At 58.6% G+C, this 13,588-nt stretch overlaps 1 non-coding gene across 1 annotated transcript; it reads right to left on the bottom strand.

The window, feature by feature from the left end:
• Window positions 1-893: 893 nt before the first annotated feature.
• Window positions 894-1,012, bottom strand: LOC131873256 (5S ribosomal RNA). Its single transcript, XR_009371247.1, has one exon. It is a non-coding gene; the product is annotated as a 5S ribosomal RNA (ribosomal RNA).
• Window positions 1,013-13,588: the final 12,576 nt, after the last annotated feature.

Genomic DNA, 13,588 nt, shown 5'->3' with positions numbered 1-13,588 from the left:
AGCTCGGTTTGCCCCGGGTGCGCACCTTCGCCAGGGTGCGCACCTTGATGCGCACGCCTTGGCTGGGCTGCGCACCTTGGTGGGCGCCATGGTGCGCACCTTTCGTGCGCTCCAAGGTGCGCACGAAGTCGGAGCTCGGTTTGCCCCGGGTGCGCACCTTGGTGGGCGCCATGGTGCACTCCGAGGTGCCCAAGATTGGTGCGCACCAAGGAGCGCTCCGAAGTGCGCTCCAAGGTGCGCGCGAAGTCGAAAGTTGGGTTAATTGTCCGGTTTGCCTCGGGTGCGCACCTTGCGTGCACCTTCGCCAGGGTGGGCGCCTTGGTGCGCACACCTTGGCTGGGCTGCGCACACCTTGGCACCCGCGTTTCCTTCATTTTAAATTTTTTTTTTTTACAATCTCTCAAGTGGGAAATTCTATAATCTCAACTTTTTTTGCCTTTTCAGGAAACTTTTGAATGGAGCGCATCATTGGTGCGCTCCGAAGTGTGCTCCAAAGCTCTCTCCAGCTGCGTGCACCTGCCCCGGCCGCGCACCCGGCCCCGCCCAGCTTCGCTCACCTGTCCCGGGCGTCTGGTGCGGAACCTTAGAGTAAGAAACATCACCGTGCACCTTGGCCAACTGTGCGCGACTCGACCGAGCGCGCACTGGCCGAGGTGCACACCGATTTCACCTGGGTGCGCGCGCAGCACCTCGGGCGCACCGGGGTGCGCGCACAACGCCCGGGTTGCACCGTGGCCTGTGTGCTCGGGGTGCCTCGGGTGCGCGCTCGGTGTCGCCCCCGCGCGCGCGGTAGTGCGGGCAGCGCACCCCGGCCCGGCCCGGCCCCGACGAGAACGCAAACGGGCAAAAGGTTTATTCAAATAGCATTGCGACGCCCGGCGAAAAACTAAAAAAGGGTGCAACACCGGGACTTCCCGGGAGGTCACCCATCCCAGTACTACTCCGGCCCAAGCGCGCTTAACTGCGGAGTTCTGATGGGATCCGGTGCACTAATGCTGGTATGATCGCACCCGTTATGAGCTTGTCGCAGTGTGTACTTAGCAAACCGCGACCCACGTGCGAATCCACCCCGGCCACCCACCCCCGTCGAGGTGCACACCCTCCCTCGCGAAGTGCGCCCCGTTCGCCAAGTGTGAGCCCTGCCCGGGTGCGCGCACCTTGCTAGGGCGTCGGGTGTGCACCCGGCCCGGCCTACGTGCGTGCACCTGGAGGGGGCGTCGTGTGCGTGCAGTGTCCCGTCTGCAACGCGGTGCCCACACACCACCTCGGGCGCAACGACCTGCGCTCACATGTGGGCCGAGTGCACCTTGGTGCATGTTCGGGGCGCCTCGGGTGCACGCTCGATCTTGCCCCGGTGCACCAAGGCGCTCGGTTTGCCCCGGGTGCGCACTTGGTGCAAGGTGGGCACCCAAAATAGGGATCAAGCACCAAAACACAAGTTTCGGGATGCAAAATGGGACCCAAGGACCACAAATGCGTTCCAAGACCCATGATGGGTCCACGAGACCCAAGGACCACAAATGCGTTCCAAGACCCATGATGGGTCCACGAGAACAAAAATGTGTTCCGAGACTTAATAAACAAATATTGGGTTTTAGGAGAAGAAACATGCTCTGATGCCCAAAACGAGAATCGACCCCGAAAAGGCCACAGGCCAAAAGTGGGATGCGAGACAAAAAAAAATGGGACCCGAGGACCAAAATTGGGTTCCCAGGTCGAAGACAGGGCAACCGGACAAGAAACGACCTCTAAGGCTCGAAATGAGTCCCGACGACTAAAACTTGACAAGAAGCACCCATCAGGCACCCAACTCGACACCCATGGGATGCCGACCCACCCGGGCTTCCACCTAGCACACCTTGGCACCCCACCCACCCTCGCACCCAACCTCGCACCCAACTTAGCACCTTTGAACCCACATTGGCACTCACCCTGACCCTGGCACCTTGGAACCCACATTGGCACTCACCTTGACCCTGGCACCCACCTTTGCACTCACCTTGGGACCCACCCTGGCTCCCACCTCGGCACCCACCCAGACACCCACCTTGGTTCCTTGGCACCCACCTTGGATCCTTGGCACCCACCCCGACACCCACCTTGGCACGCAACTTGGCTACTTGCCACCCACCTTGGCTCCTTGACGCCCACCCCGACAACCACCCCGTGACCATACCCTGGCTAGGGTTGGTGCACACCCACCCTGGTGCCCACCTTGGCACCCACCCTATGACCCACCTTGGCACGCACCTTAGTACCCACCCCGTTACCCACCCTAGGACCCACCCCGTGACCCACCTTGGCCAGGGTGGGTGCACCCACCCTGGTGCCCACCTTGGCACCCACCCATCCTAGCACCCAGCCTGTGACCGGGCTTGGAACCCAACCTTGCACCCGCACCCGTCTTGGCCAGTGTGGGTGCGCACCCATCCTGGCACCCACGTTGTGACACACCCTTTAACCCACGCACCCTAGCACCCACGTTGGCACCCACCTTGGAACCCAACCTAGCAACTTGGCACCCACCCCGTGACCCACCTTGGCATCCACCATAGCAGTCGCCGACTTGGCACCCACCTCGGCACCCACCTTGACACTTGTGGACCCACCTTGCCACTCACCCTAGCATCGACCCATCCTAGCACCCACCCTGGCACCTTTGCACCCTAGCACTCACCCATCCTAGCACCTAACCTGTGACCCACCTTGACACTCACCCTCGCACCCACCTTGGAACCCAACCTAGCACCCACCCACCCTGACACCAACCCTAGCACCTACCCACCCTTGCACCCACCCTGTGACCCATCTTGGCACCCACCCATCCTACCACTCAACCTATCACCCACCTTCTCACCCACCTTGGCATCCACCTTAGCACCCACCCACACTGGCACCTTGGCACCCACCTCGGGCAAGGTGGGTGCACACCCACCCTGGCACCCAATTTAGAACCCACCGAGCATGTTACCCACCTTGGCACCCACATTGCAGCCCACCCTAGTACCCACCCTATGACCCACATTGGCATCCACACCCTAGCACCCAGGCACCTCGACACCCGCCTTGACACCCACCCTAGCACTGAACCTGTGACCCACCTTGGAACTCACCCTAGAACCCACCCACCCTGTGAACCACCTTGGCATCCACCTTAGCACCCACCCACCTTGGCACCCACTCTAGCACTCACCCATCCTAACACCCAACTTGTTACCCACCTTGGCACCCGCCCTCGCGTCCACCTTGAAACCCACCCTAGCACCCACCCACGCAGGAGCCCACCTTGGCACCCAACCTAACACCCACGCATCCTGGCACCCAACTTGTGACCCACCTTGGAACCCACCCTAGTACCCACCTTTGAACCCACTATATCACCAACCCACCTTGGCACCCACCCTATGACCCTCTTTGGAATCCACCCTAGCACGCACCCACCCTGGCACCCACCATGGAGCGCACCCTAGCACCCACCCACCTCGGCACGCCACCTCAACACCCACCTTGGTGTGCGCACTGCGCCAACCTCTCAAAGACCCTATGTGGTGCGCTCCAAAGTGTACACCTTTGGTGCGCTCCAAGGTGCGCACCTTTGGTGCACACCGAGGTGCACACCAAAGTGTGCACCGAGGTGAGCACCAAAGTGCACTCCAGGGTGCACACCAAGGCGTGCACCTTTGGTGCGGTCAATGCAAACGAATTCGGAAGTTGGGGTCGATGTCCTAATCGCTGCTGCAGACTACACGTATGAGAATCGGACAAATAGCTTTATATAGGGGAGGTGTTGCGTTTGATGGGTCGACTCCCCTGGTTGTGTGCACTGCACCAACTTCAAAGACCCCTGTCTTGTTTAAGAAGTCAAAAGTTGGGGTGGATGTCCTAATCATTGCTGCAGTCTACGCATGTATGAGAATCAGACAAATAGCTTATATAGGGGAGGTGTTGCATTCGGTGGGTTGACTCCCCTGGTTGTGCGCACTGCGCCAACCTCAAAGACCCCGCATAGCAGAAGAAGTCGGAAGTCGGATTTTGGTGAGCACCAAGGCGTGCACCTTTGGTGCGGTCAACGCAGACGAATTCAGAAGTTGGGGTGGATGTCCTAATCGTTGTTGCAGGCTACACATGTATGAGAATCAGACAAATAGCTTATATAGGGGAGGTGTTGGGTTTGATGGGTCAACTCCCTTGGTTGTGCGCATTACGCCAACCTCAAAGACCTTGTTTTCGTTAAGAAGTCAAAAGTTGGGGTCAATGTCCTAATGGCTCCTGCAGGCTACACATGTATGAGAATCGGACAAATAGCTTATATAGGGGAGGTGTTGGGTTTGATGGGTCGACTCCCCTGGTTGTGCGCATTACGTCAACCTCAAAGACCTTGTTTTCGTTAAGAAGTCAAAAGTTGGGGTCGATGTCCTAATTGCTCCTGTAGACTACACATGTATGAGAATCAGACAAATAGCTTATATAGGGGAGGTGTTGGGTTTGATGGGTTGACTCCCCTAGTTGTTCGCATTACACCAACCTCAAAGACCTTGTTTTCGTTTAGAAGCCGAAAGTTGGGGTCGATGTCCTAATTGCTCCTGCAGGCTACGCATGTATGAGAATCAGACAAATAGCTTATATAGGGGAGGTGTTGGGTTTGATGGGTCGACTCCCCTGGTTGTGCGCATTGCGCCAACCTCAAAGACCCTGCATTGCGGATGAAGTCGAAAGTCAGAGTTTGGTGTGCTACAAGGTGTGGTCGAAGGTGCTCACCTAGGTGTGCACCTTTGGAGCACAGGAAAAGTGCCCTCCAAAAGTGCGCACCTTTGGAGTGCACAAAAGTGCCCTCCAAAAGTGCGCACCTTTGGAGCGCAGAAAAGTGCCCTCCAAAAAGTGCCCTCCAAAAGTGCGCACCTTTGGAGCGCAGAAAAGTGCCCTCCAAAAAGTGCCCTCCAAAAGTGCGCACCTTTGGAGCGCAGAAAAGTGCCCTCCAAAAAGTGCCCTCCAAAAGTGCGCACCTTTGGAGCGCAGAAAAGTGCCCTCCAAAAAGTGCCCTCCAAAAGTGCGCACCTTTGGAGCGCAGAAAAGTGCCCTCCAAAAAGTGCCCTCCAAAAGTGCGCACCTTTGGAGCGCAGAAAAGTGCCCTCCAAAAAGTGCCCTCCAAAAGTGCGCACCTTTGGAGCGCAGAAAAGTGCCCTCCAAAAAGTGCCCTCCAAAAGTGCGCACCTTTGGAGCGCAGAAAAGTGCCCTCCAAAAAGTGCCCTCCAAAAGTGCGCACCTTTGGAGCGCAGAAAAGTGCCCTCCAAAAAGTGCCCTCCAAAAGTGCGCACCTTTGGAGCGCAGAAAAGTGCCCTCCAAAAGTGCGCACTTTTGGTGCGCACCAAGGCGCTGGTTCGGTCGTTGCAGGCGAGTTCGGAAGTTGGGGTCGATGTCCTGAGCGGAGGTGCAAACTACACAGGTGTCGGAATCGGACAAATAGCTTATATAGGGGAGGTGTATGCTTCGATGGGTCGACTCCCCAGGTTGAGCGCACCGCGCCAACCTCAAAGACCCTACGGTATGGATGAAGTCGGAAGTTGGGTCCGATGACCGATTCGATTAGTAGGTATGCTCATGAGGTCGGAATTTGGGTCCGATGACCTGCCATGTGCAGGAAGGCGAATGTTGACACTGTGCGTTGCAAGGTGCACACCAAGGCGCTGGTGCGGTCTTTTTAGTCGAGTTCGGAAGTTGGGGTCGATGTCCTGATCGGAGGTGCAAGCTACACAGGTGTGGGAATCGGACAAATAGCTTATATAGGGGAGGTGTATGCTTCGTTGGGTCGACTCCCCGGGTTGAGCGCACCGCGCCAACCTCAAAGACCCTACGGTATGGATGAAGTCGGAAGTTGGGTCCGATGACCGATTCGATATGTAGGCATACTCGCGAGGTCGGAATTTGGGTCCGATGACCTGCCACGTGCAGGAAGGCGAGCACTGTGCGTTGCAAGGTGCGCACCAAGGCGCTGGTTCGGTCGTTGGAGGCGAGTTCGGAAGTTGGGGTCGATGTCTTGATCGGAGGTGCAAACTACACAGGTGTGGGAATCGGACAAATAGCTTATATAGGGGAGGTGTATGCTTCGTTGGGTCGACTCCCCGGGTTGAGCGCACCGCGCCAACCTCAAAGACCCTACGGTATGGATGAAGTCGGAAGTTGGGTCCGATGACCGATTCGATATGTAGGCATACTCGCGAGGTCGGAATTTGGGTCCGATGACCTGCCATGTGCAGGAAGGCGAATGTTGGGACTGTGCGTCGCAAGGTGCGCACCAAGGCGCTGGTGCCGTCGTTGCAGTCGAGTTCGGAAGTTGGGGTCGATGTCCTGGTCACGAGGTGCAAACTACACAGGTGTGGGAATCGGACAAATAGCTTATATAGGGGAGGTGTATGCTTCGATGGGTTCGACTCCCTGGGTTTGAGCGCACCGCGCCAACCTCAAAGACCCTACAGTATGGATGAAGTCGGAAGTTGGGGTCCGATGACCGATTCGATACGTAGGCATATTGGCGAGGTCTGAATTTGTGTCCGATGACCTGCCATGCGCAGGAAGGCGGAATTTGGGTCCGAATGAACCGAGTTGATGGCGTTGCCGATGCGCAGAAAAGGCGGAATTTGGGTCCGATGACCGAGTTGATGTTGATGGCCCGCCATGCACAGGAAGGCGGAATTTGGGTCCGATGACCGATTTGAAGGCGTGCCATACGCAAAAAGGCGGAGTTTGGGTTCCGATGACCGAGTTGATATTGATGGCCCGCCATGCGCAGGAAGGCGGAATTTGGGTCCGATGACCTGACATACGCATGGAGTCCGACTCGGGGGCCGATGTTCGATTCGATGACTTGCATTGTGGGTAAAGTCGGAAGTTGTGGTCTTTGACCCGATTCGATGACCAGACTTCGGCTGCTTGAGAATCGGACAAATAACTTATATAGGGGAGGTAGTGTTCTCGAGCATCCTCCCCCGTGCCCCGTTTATGTCGATTGATGCTGGTGCTCGACTGGTTGGAGCGCTCGGATGCACAAAATCTTGCACCAGGATTTATCGATTGTGATGGACACGGCAAGTCTCCTGATTGCTATGCAGGAGCTCATCGTGAATCTCTATGCGGCCTTGGTATGGACTCGACCTGCGGAATGGTTCGGCAATGGTAGTCGCTCCAACACGTCCTTGCAATGGCCACAGAGGGTGATTCGACTAGAGCTCCAGTCTAGCTTTTGGGTTGCTTGGCGGACTGGTATAAGCCGCGATCGAGTTCCGGCCATGAACGTTTTAGATAGCTCTTGGGCTTTCTGGGACGGAAGTCGGAAAGTTTGGGCTGTTGTCCGATTTGATGACCATTCTTCGGATGTGTGAGAATCGGACAAATAACTTATATAGGGGACTGTGTTGTCTCACGCAGCCCCCCTCCGTGCCCCTCTATCTCGACCGATGTTGGTGCTTGAAAGGGTTGGGATCGCTCGGATTTAAAACGCTGCACCACCATTTGTCGAGTGTGAGGGACGCGGCAGGTCTCCTAAATGCTATGCGGGCGCTCTCTGAGAATCTCTATCCGGCCTCGACACAGACTAGTCTTGCTGAATGGTTTGGCACTGGTAGTCGATCCAACACGTCGTTGTTGTGGCCGCCTAGGCGATTCGATTCGAGCCCCCGTCTAGCTTTTGGGTTGCTTGGCGGATTTTGCCCTATCCGCAAGTGAGCTCGGTCCCTAAACGTTCGAGAAACCCGATTGCTATGCGCCGACTCTCTTTCTTGCGAGCCTCCATCTAGCTTTTGGGTCTCTACGGAACGGAAGTCGGAATCTGGGACCGTTGTTTGATTCGACGAGGCAGACTACGGTTGTGCGAGAATCGGACAAATAACTTATATAGGGGAGGTGTTGACTGGAGCATTCTCCCCCGTGCCCCTCTAACTCGACCAATGATGGCCGCTATCGAACGGGTGGTAGCGCTCGGATTTTCATTGAGCGCCAGCATTGGTCGATTTAGAGGGGCATGCGAGATTCCCGAATGCTATGCGAGGGCTCTAACGGAAATGTCTATTGGTTTCGGTATGGATGCAATTGCGAGTGGTTCGGCAAAGGTTAGTCGTTCCGATGCGTCCATGTCGTGGCCAAATCGATAATTCGATTTGAGCCCTCGTATAGCATTTGGGTCTCTCGATGTGATTCCGCATTCCAGTCCCTTTGGGCACTGCTTGAGCCGCATCCAGGGGGTTCCCTTCCCAATAATCTGCCTCGCAACCCGATTGCTATGCGGTGAGGGCTCCTCGGCCGCCTCGGAACTAATCTGTGTATCAGACGCATCGCGGGATAAGGGGTTGGCAACGGTAGTCGCCCCAAGCGCGTCCGATGCTTGGACCATTCTGAGGCGGCCCTGAAGCCTCTTCCGTCTAGCCGTTGGGTCCTTCTCGCCGCATCCGCCCTCGCCCGCACCCCGATTGCTATGCGGTGAGGCTCCTCGGCCGCCTCGGAACTATCTGTGTATCGGACGCGTCGCGGGATAAGGGGTTGTCACTGGTAGTCGCCCCAAGCGCGTCCGATGCTTGGACCATTCCGAGGCGGCCCTGAAGCCTCTTCCGTCTAGCCGTTGGGTCCTTCTCGCCGCATCCCTCGCCTCGCACCCCGATTGCTATGCGGTGAGGCTCTCCTCGGCCGCCCTCGGAACTATCTGTGTATCGGACGCGTCGCGGGATAAGGGGTTGTCATTGGTAGTCGCCCCAAGCGCGTCCGATGCTTGGACCATTCCGAGGCGGCCCTGAAGCCTCTTCCGTCTAGCCGTTGGGGTCCTTCTCGCCGCATCCCTCGCCTCGCACCCCGATTGCTATGCGGTGAGGCTCCTCGGCCGCCTCGGAACTATCTGTGTATCGGACGCGTCGCGGGATAAGGGGTTGTCACTGGTAGTCGCCCCAAGCGCGTCCGATGCTTGGACCATTCCGAGGCGGCCCTGAAGCCTCTTCCGTCTAGCCGTTGGGTCCTTCTCGCCGCATCCCTCGCCTCGCAACCCCGATTGCTATGCGGTGAGGCTCCTCGGCCGCCTCGGAACTATCTGTGTATCGGACGCGTCGCGGGATAAGGGGTTGTCACTGGTAGTCGCCCCAAGCGCGTTCGATGCTTGGACCATTCCGAGGCGGCCCTGAAGCCTCTTCCGTCTAGCCGTTGGGTCCTTCTCGCCGCATCCCCTCGCCTCGCACCCCGATTGCTATGCGGTGAGGCTCCTCGGCCGCCTTGGAACTATCTGTGTATCGGACGCGTCGCGGATAAGGGGTTGTCACTGGTAGTCGCCCCAAGCGCGTCCGATGCTTGGACCATTCCTGAGGCGGACCCGAAGCCTCTTCCGTCTAGCCGTTGGGTCCTTCTCGCCGCATCCTTCGCCTCGCACCCCGATTGCTATGCGGTGAGGCTCCTCGGCCGCCTCGGAACTATCTGTGTATCGGAAGCAGTCGCGGGATAAGGGGGTTGTCACTGGTAGTCGCCCCAAGCGCGTCCGATGCTTGGACCATTCCGAGGCGGACCCGAAGCCTCTTCCGTCTAGCCGTTGGGTCCTTCTCGCCGCATCCCTCGCCTCGCACCCCGATTGCTATGCGGTGAGGCTCCTCGGCCGCCTTGGAACTATCTGTGTATCGACGCGTCGCGGGATAAGGGTGTTGTCACTGGTAGTCCGCCCCAAGCGCGTCGATGCTTGGACCATTCCGAGGCGGGACCCGAAGCCTCTTCCGTCTAGCCGTTGGGTCCTTCTCGCCGCATCCCTCGCCTCGCACCCCGATTGCTATGCGGTGAGGCTCCTCGGCCGCCTTGGAACTATCTGTGTCATCCGGACGCGTCGCGGGATAAGGGGTTGTCACTGGTAGTCGCCCCAAGCGCGTCCGATGCTTGGACCATTCCGAGGCGGACCCGAAGCCTCTTCCGTCTAGCCGTTGGGTCCTTCTCGCCGCATCCCTCGCCTCGCACCCCGATTGCTATGCTGGGTGAGGCTCCTCGGCCGCCTTGGAACTATCTGTGGTATCGGAGCTCGTCGCGGGATAAGGGGTTGTCACAGGTAGTCGCCCCAAGCGCGTCCGATGCTTGGACCATTCCGAGGCGGCCCCGAAGCCTCTTCCGTCTAGCCGTTGGGTCCTTCTCGCCGCATCCCTCGCCTCGCACCCCGATTGCTATGCGGTGAGGCTCCTCGGCCGCCTTGGAACTATCTGTGTATCGGACGCGTCGCGGGATAAGGGGTTGTCACTGGTAGTCGCCCCAAGCGCGTCCGATGCTTGGACCATTCCGAGGCGGCCCCGAAGCCTCTTCCGTGTAGCCGTTGGGTCCTTCTCGCCGCATCCCTCGCCTCGCACCCCGATTGCTATGCGGTGAGGCTCCTCGGCCGCCTTGGAACTATCTGTGTATCGGACGCGTCGCGGGATAAGGGGTTGTCACTGGTAGTCGCCCCAAGCGCGTCCGATGCTTGGACCATTCCGAGGCGGACCTGAAGCCTCTTCCCTCTAGCCGTTGGGGCTTTCTCGCCGCATCCCTCGCCTCGCACCCTGATTGCTATGCTGTGAGGCTCCTCGGCCGCCTTGGAACTATCTGTGTATCGGACGCATCGCGGGATAAGGGGTTGGCAGTGGTAGTCGCCCCAAGCGCATCCGATGCTTGGACCATTCCGAGGCGGCCCTGCAGCCTCTTCCGTCTAGCCGTTGGGGCCATCTCGCCGCATCCCCCACCTCGCACCACGATTGCTATGCGGTGAGGCTCCTTGGCCGCCTCGGAACTATCTGTGTATCGGACGCATCGCGGGATAAGGGGTTGTCACTGGTAGTCGCCCCAAGCGCGTCCGATGCTTGGACTATTCCGAGGCGGCCCTGCAGCCTCTTCCGTCTAGCCGTTGGGGCCATCTCGCTGCATCCCCCACCTCCTCGGCCGCCTCGGAACTATCTGTGTATCGGACGCATCGCGGGATAAGGGGTTGGCAGTGGTAGTCGCCCCAAGCGCGTCCGATGCTTGGACTATTCCGAGGCAGCCCTGCAGCCTCTTCCGTCTAGCCTTTGGGGCCATCTCGCCGCATCCCTCGCCTCGCACCCCGATTGCTATGCGGTGAGGCTCCTCGGCCGCCTGGGAACTATCTTCGTATCGGACGCATCGCGGGATAAGGGGTTGTCACTGGTAGTCGCCCCAAGCGCGTCCGATGCTTGGACTATTCCGAGGCGGCCCTGTGGCCTCTTCCGTCTAGCCGTTGGGGCCATCTCGCCGCATCCCCCACCTCGCACCCCGATTGCTATGCGGTGAGGCTCTTCGGCCGCCTTGGAACTATCTTCGTATCGGACGCATCGCGGGATAAGGGGTTGTCACTGGTAGTGGCCCCAAGCGCGTCCGATGCTTGGACTATTCCGAGGCGGCCCTGCAGCCTCTTCCGTCTAGCCGTTGGGGCCATCTCGCCGCATCCCCCACCTCGCACCCCGATTGCTATGCGGTGAGGCTCCTCGGCCGCCTTGGAACTATCTTCGTATCGGACGCATCGCGGGATAAGGGGTTGTCACTGGTAGTCGCCCCAAGCGCGTCCGATGCTTGGACTATTCCGACGCGGCCCTGTGGCCTCTTCCGTCTAGCCGTTGGGGCCATCTCGCCGCATCCCCCACCTCGCACCCCGATTGCTATGCGGTGAGGCTCCTCGGCCGCCTTGGAACCATCTTCGTATCGGACGCATCGCGGGATAGGGGGCTGTCACTGGTAGTCGCCCCAAGCGTGTCCGATGCTTGGACCATTCCTAGGCGGCCCTGAAGCCTCTTCCGTCTAGCCGTTGGGGCCTTCCCGCCCCATCCCTCGCCTCGCACCCCCGATTGCTATGCGGTGAGGCTCCTCGGCCGCCTTGGAACCATCTGTGTATCGGACGCATCGCGGGATAAGGGGTTGGCACTGGCAGTCGCCCCAAGCGCGTCCGATGCTTGGACCATTCCGAGGTGGCCCTGAAGCCTCTTCCGTCTAGCCGTTGGGGCCTTCCCGCCCCATCCCTCGCCTCGCACCCCGATTGATATGCGGTGAGGCTCCTCGGCCGCCTTGGAACTATCTGTGTATCGGACGCATCGCGGGATAAGGGGTTGGCACTGGTAGTCGTCCCAATCGCATCCGATGCTTGGACCATTCCGAGGCGGCCCTGCAGCCTCTTCCGTTTAGCCGTCGGGGCCTTCCCGCCGCATCCCTCGCCTCGCATCCCGATTCCTATGCGGTGAGTCTTCTCGGCCGCCGCGGAACTATACCTGTTATTGCTACTGCATCCTTCGGCTGGTAACCTCCTCTGCCGCCTTGGAACGTTCTCTTTGTCGGACGCGTCGCGGGATAAGGGGTTGGCACTGGTAGTCGCCCCAAGCGCGCCCGATGCATAGACCGCTCCGAGTCGACCTTGCTTTCAGCCTCTCACATGCATAGACCTCTCTGAGTCGACCCTGCAGCCTCTCACGTTTAGCCTTTGGAATCTCGCCTCACAACATGATTGCTATCCTTGATGCATCCCTTGCCTCGAGCCCTGATTGCTTTCTTGGCTGCATCCCTCCTCTCCTCACAGCCCGGTTGTCATCACTGCTTCATCCGTCGCTTCATGCATTCTGGCTGCTGGGCCCTTCCCACCGCACACCTCGATTGCTATCTCTTCTGCATCACACACCCCGATTGCTATCTCTGCTACATCCCTCGGCTCTCACTTCTGCATCCTTCGCCTCACACCTCGATTGCTATCAATGCTGCATCCGTAACCTCACACCCCGATTGCTATGCGGGGAGGCTCCTTGGCCGCCTTGGAAATTTCTGTGTGTCGGACGCACCGCGGGATAAGGGGTTGGCACTGGTAGTCGCCCCAAGTGCGCCCGATTCTTAGACCGCTTCGAGGTGACCTCGTAGCCTCTTTCGTCCAGGCTTCCTGCCTTCAACGCCCTTTTTACACCTCGATTGCTATGCGCGGGCTCGTTGGCGTCTATCACCTCTCTGCGAAGAGTGGCACGATGATTGTTGGGGTAAATCGTAGCAGTCCGATCTCTGGCCTTGGGCCATTGTGAGGGCTGATCGATTTCCTGTGCGCATCTCGTGTTCGCCCAGTAACAGACTCGACGACTTGTAATCGGTCTTGTTCCCGATTGTTCCTGGAGGTAGTCTTCGGAACTCTTGGATTTGACCTGTCACTCGAACTGTCCTCTTCCGAGGATGCTTGTGTGTGTGTGCTTGTGCCATTTCCTTGGCGGTATTAACGAGATATTAAAGAGCGGAGTGAGCGCCTCGCCCAGCTATGTTTGGGGCTCTCACTCCCTTACCCGGTGTGCGACCGCTTTGCACGTAGGTTGCGGAGCATCGCGACTCTTTCGATGTTTGGCGGTTGTCTTCCGGTGATGCGTTGGTCCCGAAGTGCACGTTACTAGCATTTCTGCCATTGTTCTCGATCTTTGGCACGTTCCTTCGTTGCAATTGGATATATATCTCCGTTTATACGCGCAGGCTTCTCCCGCCTATTCAGCGCTGTCCCACTCTCAGCACTCTCGTGGTCTCCTTGGCTTCTCTCTCCCGTGAGCGAGCTCTCTTCTCGAGTCTTTTCCATGTCCCATGGAGGTTG

Source organism: Cryptomeria japonica, unplaced genomic scaffold (assembly GCF_030272615.1).
Source record: "Cryptomeria japonica unplaced genomic scaffold, Sugi_1.0 HiC_scaffold_1321, whole genome shotgun sequence".
Classification (NCBI taxonomy): domain Eukaryota; kingdom Viridiplantae; phylum Streptophyta; class Pinopsida; order Cupressales; family Cupressaceae; genus Cryptomeria; species Cryptomeria japonica.
Note: the sequence above shows the minus strand (reverse complement) of the source record. Positions and strands in the feature narration are given on the sequence as shown.